Source organism: Schistosoma mansoni, assembly GCF_000237925.1.
Source record: "Schistosoma mansoni, WGS project CABG00000000 data, supercontig 0224, strain Puerto Rico, whole genome shotgun sequence".
Lineage (NCBI taxonomy): Eukaryota > Metazoa > Platyhelminthes > Trematoda > Strigeidida > Schistosomatidae > Schistosoma > Schistosoma mansoni.
The window spans coordinates 288631-300078 of NW_017386090.1; positions in this window are offsets into that span (position 1 = coordinate 288631).

An 11448-nucleotide genomic window follows, 5' to 3' on the forward strand; every position below is an offset into this window, starting at 1 on the left:
TCCTCACGGAATTAGTACTTTAACAAAACATTTTCATATATATATATACGATTGTACAGCTTGATAATAAAATTGTTGAAAAGAGATTCCTTCGCTGAACTTCGTGTTTTAATTTCAAATAAAATAAATAAATAATACACTTATGTTATTCGACTAATAGACAGTCATGACTTTCACTCATACCAGACCGTTTCAGTCACGTAGAACTTTCTAAATCTAACGTGATACATCAATATGTAGTGAGTTGGTAAATAGTTATTTATTATCGATGAAATGTGCATCATAACTCAATAATTAATGATATGCTCATCTAAACCTTAGAGACAATTGAATCTTGTTCGATCAGTAGTTTAATTGTCTCAGAGTTACAGTGAGCTAGTTTGGGAATTATGTGCTTGAAGAATATCAGTAACAGTGTTCACGTTTAAGCTTCTTGTTCGTTAGAACTTGTCAAAAATTTAAATTAGTCACCCCTTTACAGGACGAAGAGTCAGTTACGACTCGAATAGCTTGTTGGCAATTCCGTGTAGCTGAATGACATGGGTCTGAATCACATATGAAACATCCATTCCCTTAAGATTAGGTTTGGTCTCAATGACGAACGCCAACTAATAGGAGAGTATGTCTGTCATATTAGTCTTTCAAGCAGATTGTCTTTAATCATCAAACACTTATATATTATATTCATTCATTTAATGGCCTACAAGGATTACATAACATAAACTCAGGATCTGAATATTGTGAGAATTTGATCACTTAAGTAATTCACTAATCCCAGATTATTTCAATCAATCAAATAATAGTGAGGTTAACTAGTCAGACAAATTAGACATTTAAAAAAGGGATATTGTATTACATGCTTGCGAAACTTTACATGTAGTTTTGATAAAATTGGATTCAACAGAAAAACTAGGTTTGACATTACTTAGTAGAACTACAGGTATACACTACCTATGCCCTTAGTATATATTGGTCAAGCAATTGTCACCTTGAAAAAAATGAATAGACACGTCTAGAAACACATAAATTTAATGAGAATTTTACAAAATCCATTCTCAGAAGGGGTTGTTGTGGAGATTTTAGTAATTTTATAGTTGAAATCATGAGTCAATTGAAGTTAGACCACCATTCAAAACCTGGAGGCACTGGTAGACCGTTTCGTCTTATTGTGGGACTCCTTAGAAGTGCGCATCCACTGTCCCACCTCGCGAGATTCGAATCCAGGACCTATTAGTCTACTGTCCCCCATTTTTAGATCCCATGAAAATCATGTAAATCACAAGTTACACTGGACAAATCCCCTATCTCTTAGTCATTCAATTACACAGTAATATTTATCCCAAAGCTAAATTATACTAAACAGTGAACATTTTGATCAAGGTATTGAAATCAACTGGGTCTTTTTTTCTTAAAATTAGATTGATATTAGATTAATATTAGTACAATTCAAAATAATTACTATACTCTTCTGTTGAAAAAGTAACCCCTTTTAATATAACTAGGCTTTGATTACTTTTACTATTCTCACACTCAAACTCCATCTTGGAAAATAGTGACACACACTTTGAATACATCTGTTTTTCTATTATAATTTATTCTTGGACAATATTTCCCCAGGAAAGAAAATCAATAATGTTTTCATAAACAAAATATAGTTCTTCCTATACTACTATTACTACTAGTACCACTAGTACTACTACTATTACTACCACTACTACTACTACTGCTACTACTACTAACAATAATAATAATAATACCATTATCATCATTACTACTATTAATATACCGCTTCCGTGACCATACTTATACATAGAATCACTAAAGTAACTTTCAAGAGAAAAACAAATAAGTGATTCTCCTAAAAGGAACATAGAATAAGAATGTCAGTATTTGTAAACAACTATTTATATATTGACTTAAATTACTTATGAATAATTGAAGTAGAGAAAAGTCTTTATGATCATGTTTCATAGTAAATGGACAGATGGTGAGTAGCAATGTTTACTTTTTCATTCCATTTAGTCTGGTCATCTCATCGTCATATATATGATGAGTCTTTGTATTTACATTGTAAACTCTAAGTTTATGTGTATAGTCACGAACTGTTTTGAAGAATGCCAAGAATATGTTTTATTTAGTAAAGCAAGTTATGAGATTAAATGTTTGCCCCCAAATGCCCTGGAACGGCCGAGAGTGGGGAGAGTCCGCTCTCCCTATCCAAATGCTCTCACATGGCCACGCGTATATAGCCTCTGTCAAGGAAGTCCTATTCACTGCCTTCTCGTACCACGGGTGTTGTTTACAAAATTGAGAAGATGAAAATCGAATGTCCGGCACTTTACCCGGGTTGATGGACACGGAGGGTTCACCTAGGGGAGTTGGAAAACCCCCATTCCAAACCAATGGTGCACATGAGCTCCAGTATCCTGAAGAAACAAATGGCGTATGAACTTATTATCTGTGAGAATGTGTTAGTTTGAATCACTATTCCGGAGGAATAAATCAGTTAGTTAATATTTCTAGGACTTGTATTGGTTTAGCATTTCAGTCGTCATAGTTGAATGATTGTGGATAAACATTTTAAGCAATTATTCTTAGTTAACACATTTAGATGATGTAATGAGAAGACAACGTACATAAGAACTATGTAATGTCTCAAGACGTTACATTTCAAACAACTTGATTGCGCATTAACTTGTTGAGATGTTTTGACTTGATAAGGAAAAAGGAATTCTAACTAGACAAATCTGGTGGTTCAACATGTGCCTACCCGAATAGCTACAAAAACCATTCCCCTAAAAGGTCACGATAAATAACCGTCTTTTAACTTAGCCTCCCTTGGATTTGAAATAGATCATAGGACTATTGCCAAATCAACCATTTTAGTAATGTATAAAATTATTCTAGGTCAAATAATAAGGTTAGTTAAATCCTTAACCCTACTATAATTTAAACAACCATCATGTTTCGAAAAAAATTTCGTACATTGAACAAACCGTGGGAATGGTGTAGTCTATGCTTTCCTCATTATATCCCCTATTCTATTCCCATTTGTCTGGTTTAAACTTTTCTTTAACAAGTTCATGTTCAATCAGATAGTTCGAAATCTAATAACCTTAGTCTTCTTAATGAATTATACTCCATTTCTATTTGTCATTTTCAACACTCAACTTAGCACGAAGTTGAGCAACCATTCACCAATTCTCTTCAGTGAGTTCCTATCTCACAACAGACGTAGCTGAACTCCACTTAACTTAACAAACAATAAGAATCAAGTGGGATTTCAGCTGTTTGTATGTCTTTTAAAAAATAATCACCTCAATCAATATCATATATACCCTTAGAAATTTTCTTTGCCCTAAATTTAAATTCAATTTAAAACTACGTAAATGATAGAAATATAGAATTTATGAATGGTTATCCAAGGTTATTTGTCATTTTGGTTGTCTAGGTCACTAGGATTTTACATTATCAGTTTAAATCAATTCTACTCAAAAACTATTTATAAAATGAGATCAAGTCATAAGTAATTCTATTCACTTGGTGTTGTTTACTTGTATCTTCCCATTGTTATTTAGGACTGTCTGTGCGGACTGCCTCAATATTGCCTGAAGTCACAAGCTTTATATGCAATAATGGATAGTGGCTAGAAGTGGAATCCTATTTGGGACTCGTCAGCTGGATGTACCTGCATCTCAGAGTTGATGTTCACTCTGGAACTTCAGGCAATATCGAGGCAATACGCACAGGATGAATATATGCCGACAAGAGACTGATCAATTTCAGTCCAAAATAAAGAAGATACAAGTAAACAACACCATGTGAATTTAAACTTCACCCCATTGCACAAGCATGTAGCCATCAGGAATCAGTAGGTGAGTGGATAACGCGATGGCGTTTGAAGCGAACGATACTGGGTTGGAGTCCCAGAGTGAACATCACCTCTGAGATGCAGGTACATCCAGATGACGAGTCCCAAATAGGACAAAACGCGCTTCCTGGATTTCACTGTTAGCCACTATCCATCATTACATATAAGTAATTTTAATCATAGGTTTGTTTATTTATTTTTAGATCAGAGGGGGTTTTGTGGAGAGTTCTAGTGGGAAGCAGTGACCAGTGGAGTTCTACTAAGTCTGTTGTAGAGATATCAACTCACTGAAGACAATTGGTGAACGGTAGCTCAAACATCGTGGATTGGTTGAAGTTAGACATTAACACTGTTGGATGCTGGCCGGCTCAGTGGTCTATCGGTTAAGTGCTCTGACGCGAGACTGATAGGTCCTGGGTTCGAATCCCGCGAAGTGGGATCGTGGATGCGCACTGCTGAGGAGTCCCATAATAGGGGGAAACGGCCGTTCAGTGCTCCTAGGTTTTCGATGGTGGTCTAGCTTCAATTAACCCATGATTTTCGCTTAAAAGAATGTTGAAATTAAAAGTTTTTAGTATCTTGCAAACACTTAATTACTCAAATAGTTTTAAGTGAAATCAATTTGGATGGTGATCAGTTGTCCAGTACTGCTGGATAAAGAAAGCAGGAAAAAATGTTACAGTATGAGATGAAACTATTTCACTACGTGGTTTCTTATCAACCGCTTACAACGTAGAGATTAATATTAAGGAGAATGATAAGTCTTAAAAGATATTAAGAGATGTATATATGTGACAATAATGTGAGCAATCCATCATTTTATTATTATTACAAAAGGGTTTTCTCAACTACAAAGAAAGGAGAGCAACTGAAGCTCTCTATATAATGTTCAATCTTACTGCTCTCAATAGAAAAGAAGGCCTCACTATACATCCGACTTGGACTATCTGTTCTAGCTACCATGTCTGATATTATTCACATTTCACACCATTATCTTACATACAAATTAAACTCTATCCTTTCTCACCATAATGGTCACATTTTTCATCCCTAACCTTACACACAACACACACACACACACCAATTTACATACATGTCGCTTATAAATCACCTTGACCGAAATGTCATCACATTGACTTGTTCAGACCTGTTTTTTGATTAATCACAGATAATATTCTTGCGTTGTTCCTTTGTCCTATTTAAACTTGGATTAACTTTGATTCAGTTATTTATTATCTGAAGAAGTGGCTTGCACTGAGTCATGGAATGTCAGAAAATCTAATTTTTCTACTCATCAGATATTACATATATTTTCATAGTTAAAATCATGAGTCATTTGAAGCTAGACCATCATGGAAAACCTCGAAGCACTGAACGGCCGATTCCTCCTATTATGGGACTCCTCAGCAGTGCGCATCCACGATCCCACTTCGCGAGATTGAACCCAAACGTATCAGTCTCACGCCAGAGCACTAACCGATAGACCACTTTTTTGGTCTTTTCAATGTAAACTGCTTCAGCAATACATGGCAAATTTAACTTCTATAGTTTATAAATTAACATGAAAGAATTTGAAATGTCAACATCAGGTCCACTATCAAGGAAAATAGCATGTAATTGTATGGTTAGAAATATTCTTCCCCTTTCAGTCTAAGCTACCGTGAAATGTGCTCAGAGGTACTTGATCTGTTACTTTTTCATGGATCTATTTCAAGTTATATAAATCTAAACTAAATTATAGCCACTTTCTGTAACCAGTAACTTCAATTTCATGTAGAAACAATTGTACAGTGGTTTCCTTTAGTTCAATCAGAATAATACTCTGATAGTTTCCTTCTATTTATTTTAGTTTTAATTCTGATACGATTTGGAATACAGAACAATTACTTGGTATTGTTGTTTGTTTGAATCTTCCAATTGTTATTTATGACTGCAATTGATCAGTCTCTTATTAACATATATCCATCCTGTGCGTATTGCCTCGATATAGTCTCAATTCACAAGCATTATAAGCAAAGATGGATAGTGGCTAATAAGAGACTGATAGAATTGATGCAATCCTGATCTATTCGGATGATTTTATCTAATATAAAGGTCAAAGAATGTGATCAGTTGAAATTTCGTGTTATTTATGCAAGGTGAAGAAAAAAAAGAAAACAACAACTGTCTTTCTATTGTCTTTTAAAGCTGGCTATCTATTGCTGATTGGTTTTCTATTCAAGGTCAATAATAATGACTTGTTTAATATCCAATCACATTAGTTATAGATAAGGTTATGCTAGATATGAACCATTTGATTGCACATATCATGAATTAACTTTAAACTTTGGTTTCATGAATCAGATTATTTATGTGTGGACTTTTAATAATTCTATTATATAACGACCTTTGTTCTGATTATTCTGTATGAGCAAAGATGGATGGTGGCTAGCAGTGAAATCCAGGACACGCGTTTCGTCCTATTTTGGGCTCGTCAGCTGGATGTACCTGCATTTGAGAGTTGATGTTCACTCTGGGACTCAAACCCAGTACCATTTGCTTTAAACGTCATCACGTTACCTACTCAGCTACTGAATCATGACAGCCACCTGCTTGTGCAATTGGGTGAAGTTTAGTTCACTTGGTATTGTCGCAAATGGGACTAAAAGCACGTCCTGGATTCCACTGCTAGTCACTATCCATCTTTGCTTATAATGCTTGTGAATTGAGACTATATCGAGGCAATACGCACAGGATGGATATATGCTAATAAGAGACTGATCAATTGCAGTCATAAATAACAATGGGAAAATTCAAACAAACAACAATATCAAGTAATTGTTCTGTATTCCAAATCGTATCAGAATTAAAACTAAAATAAATAGAAGGAAACTATCAGAGTATTATTCTGATTGAACTAAAGGAAACCACTGTACAATTGTTTCTACATGAAATTGAAGTTACTGGTTACAGAAAGTGGCTATAATTTAGTTTAGATTTATATAACTTGAAATAGATCCATGAAAAAGTAACAGATCAAGTACCTCTGAGCACATTTCACGGTAGCTTAGACTGAAAGGGGAAGAATATTTCTAACCATACAATTACATGCTATTTTCCTTGATAGTGGACCTGATGTTGACATTTCAAATTCTTTCATGTTAATTTATAAACTATAGAAGTTAAATTTGCCATGTATTGCTGAAGCAGTTTACATTGAAAAGACCAAAAAAGATTCAATATCACTCTTGCTTTGTTATGATGACTGGTAGGTCCTGGGTTCCAATCTCGCGAGGTGAGGTCGTGGATGCGCACTGCTGTAGGACGAGACGGTCGTCCAGTGCTCCCAGGTTTTTTTTGGTGGTCTAGCTTCAATTGACTCATGATTTCAACTATGAAAATTACATACATTTGTTACACTATTTTTCTGACACTAATTATAGTTTTATACTATATGTATTATCTGTACTCAGCTAGTCGATCTTATTTTATGTTTCCCGTAATATATAACCATAAAATTGATCTTTCATTTCATCTCCAAATAATTCCGATTCTATGCTCTTAGTTGTTCACACTATTTAACAATTAAACGTCACTTTTAGCTTTCTACATATTTATTACTCTCTGTTATATCGAGTTAGTGAGTGCCTTGTTAATATATAACTTGATAAGACCGCCAATTAGAGGAGAGTGAATTATCGATCAGAGCAATGATACAAAAAAGCCGTATGAGCAGTCTTGAGTACTTATCAGTCCTGCTGTCTGCCTAGCTCAGCCAGTTAAGTCCAGAACACCAATAACGGCCTCTGCAATATGAATCTTTATTCTCAAACATACTGGGTTTATATACCAAACAAACTGACCACATCAAACCATAAAATAGAAGATAACATTTGTACAAGATTTGGCCAAATGTGGCTGTGAATAGGGAGAACAGTAATTAATAGACTGGGTACGACTCAGGAATGGTAAATAGTACAGTAATAATCTATGGATCAAAATAGGGCTCATAATAGGAGGAACATGAATATGAATAGTTAAGTTACTTAACAATTATACAATAGGAAATATACATATCATATTGGTTCATAAACAGTCCTCAAAGTTACGATTCATAATTCTCGACGGGATATAGCACTCTCTTTATATTAATCTTCATTGTTGAGAGTATTTCCAATATTATGATTGTTATATCTTGGTGAAGACATAAGTACGAGTAACTCACAGGACCTATTAATGGACTATTATTTTATATATATTCTTATTGTTTAACTATTGAGTAAGTAGATTGTGTATATCTATATTCATCTTATTATTAACTTCATTTTGACCTATGAATTATTATTAGACGATTTACTGTTCCTAAATTATACTCAGTTTATTGATTATTGTCTTCCACGTTCACAATCACATTTGACTTGATCTTGCACAAATATTTTATGGTGTGATGCAGTCTGTCTGTCTGGTATATACACCGAGTATGCTTGAAATAAATGATTCGCATAGCAGAAGCTGCAATCGGTCTTTCTGCACTCAATTGGAAGGGCTAGGCGGACAAGAGACCAATAAAGACGCTAGACTGCTCATACCGATCGAACGTCATTAATTTGGCACAGTGCTAAGATTAAACAAATCGTATTCCGATTAGTGAATAAATCACGTGATAACAAGCCGGACATAAAACCATAACGAATTGGCATACGACCTATTTTTTTTTAAAAAAAAGTCATAACAATCATGTAATGTATTCATTGTACGGTATTTAGGTTGTATACAGTTGATAAGACACCACGAAAAAAACAAACTAACTAATGACACACTTGTACTACCTTAATAAATAGAAAAAAATTTTTCTACGGTTTCATGGTTTAATGTGATCCTGTTCTTCAAAGAATAAATAAATCAATAAATCAAATTAACCAAAGTTTAGATAAACCAAAGAAACAGAGTAAAACTATTCAATAAAACCAAAAAAAGTCAACAATCTATCGCTCCAGTCAAGTTAGATTATATATGAGACCTATTCATATGTATCCGTATGTATATGAATATGCATGAAAAAATGTGAAATTCGTAATGTTAAAAGGTAGAGTTGAAGTTTTATATGATAATGGCATGAGATGTTGACAGATAGATGGTCCAAGTCAGATAGTCAATGAGGTCTTCTTTTCTATTTAGGACAGTCGTATTTAGCAATTTATGCAATGCTTTAAATAATCATATTTCTTTATAGTTAGAAAATTATTTTGGTTTTAATATCGATTTGATACTCATTGAAGTTGGTGTTTACTTCTATTGTCGATCTAATTTTCAGTCTTTCAAATTTCAAAGGATTACTAGATGGTTTGTGTTTGTACCTAAGATGTTCTTTGATTCGAGTCGAGATTTTATGAGGTGATTCTTTAATGTAGAAGACATCACAATTGACACATCTTATTTGTAGACGTAATTCTGTGTTGACGTAAAGGGTAGTTCATCTTTTAAGCGAACTAAAGTATTTCGAAATATGTTAGTTGTTTTGTAGTATACTTTAATTTCATGCTGTTTTAAGAATGTTTGGAATTCTTCTGTTGCATCATATTGTTGTGGTGGAACTGTGGTACCGATTTAATGTATTTCATTCAAACTATTACTTGATAATGAATTGCCCCATTTGACAACATGCTTTTGTTCCGTTTGCTCAGTATTATGGAGTGTGATATTAGTTAGATAAGCTAATATTTCTCTTGAAATAACCATTTTTATAGAAACAGATATCAGTATACTTGCATTTGGGAGGGAGGATCAACTCTAAATTTAATTGCTGTTCCCTTCTTCTCACCGTCTTTTTCAACTACACTTGAATTAAGAGTGCCAATTTATCCTAGTCGGTATTTAGGATGACATGACTTTAAGCTATATTTTTAAGCTTCAACCTGCAACGAAAGTTGAAATATTTGTTTGCTTCATCATAATAATAGAATGATACTTATAATAATACTAAATGTATAATTGCATTACGATTATTATTATTATTATGGTTATTATTATTATACCGGTGTTATGATTAAGTTCAATAATAAGATTCGTACTGTGGTATGGGTTGCTGATATCCACATAAGTAGTATATGGTGATGGTTGAGCATTGAATGTGTTTCAGTAGAAGATCGATAAGGAGAGAACGGGAACGGCACACAATTAGTACGAAAATGCATGAACAATTATAATCGGAGACTATAGACGAATATTTGCAGAAGAAACAGTCAAATTGAGACAATTGATTGTTATTTTGCAAATTATAGTTGAAAGCGTGAGTCAATTGAAGCTAGACCACCACACTTTCAACTATAATAAATACTAAATCTCCACAAAACCCCTTCTATAATTCTGCAAATTAACTATTCACTATATGGTTCTCATATTTTAATGAAATATTCTGTAATGTTGTACTATTCGATTGTCCCCAATCGTGTTCTTGTTCAGTACAGTACTATTACTATTATCAGTGACTGATATTGTTGTGATTGGTTTGACATTTGATGTGTCCATTTGCCAGTACACATATATACGAACGTAGGTGTGTATTAAAGTATGTAGGTTTTTAAAAGGTATTTTCAAACCTGTAAAGTATCTAACTGAAAATAATATATTACAGTGGTCCTTCTGGTCCCGAATTGAGGCTAGTCGGTGAAAGTTGAGGAGTACTAAAAGTAATTTACAGTTTGTAACCACTATCTTTTATGGGAATGAACTAAGAAATATCAGATTTTACAACAAATATGATGTCTTAAAACTACTGATTTGAAATTCACTTGTCATTAATTTCATTTACTGTGTAAGATCATACGGCGTTCATTCAATATCATTGATGAGTTACTACATCACACTTGATTTGGTTTATCACATAGATCATGTCTCTCACTAGAATTTCAAGAAGTTTACCTGGTAACCATTCACTAGTAAGGAAACAACAAATAAAAAGGAATCTTATAGTGACAGTCCATATACTTTGGAGATATTTTTTTCGCCACCAACTGTCTTTTGTTGTAATTTAAAGTTGTATTCAGAAAATAAAACGATTTCGCAATAAAGTGGTTGACTTTAAATATTGATTGATGACATTCAGAGATCTTTCTTCTAGAGCAATACTTCAAATCAGGATTCTATTTATTCCCATACACAAGTCTGTTTGCACATCATAATGCATAGGTTTTGGTTTATTTCAGATGAAGCAGTCCTCTTCTGACATTTTGTATCCAACCATAGAGTTTAGAGATTATGCGGAACAACCTACTTCAAAGATCACACAGGATTTATAAGTCTATCAATCACATCCGCAATAGTGTTCACACTGATCTGAATCAACACAGTAAAACAATGCTAAGAGTATTCAGATAATTCGAAAAATGTTTCGACACATAGATGAAGATAAAGGGGTGTGACACTTCCGACTACATTCATTTCTACTAAGCTCCATTTGTCGGAGTGTCGGTCTGTTTGCCATCCGAATACTAGACTGTTGTGATTATCGCCGTCCAATCTCTTCTCCCTATCGTTCTTCTTCCTTTTCCTATCCTCCACTTACACTTCCTCTTACTCCTCACAATACTGATATCACT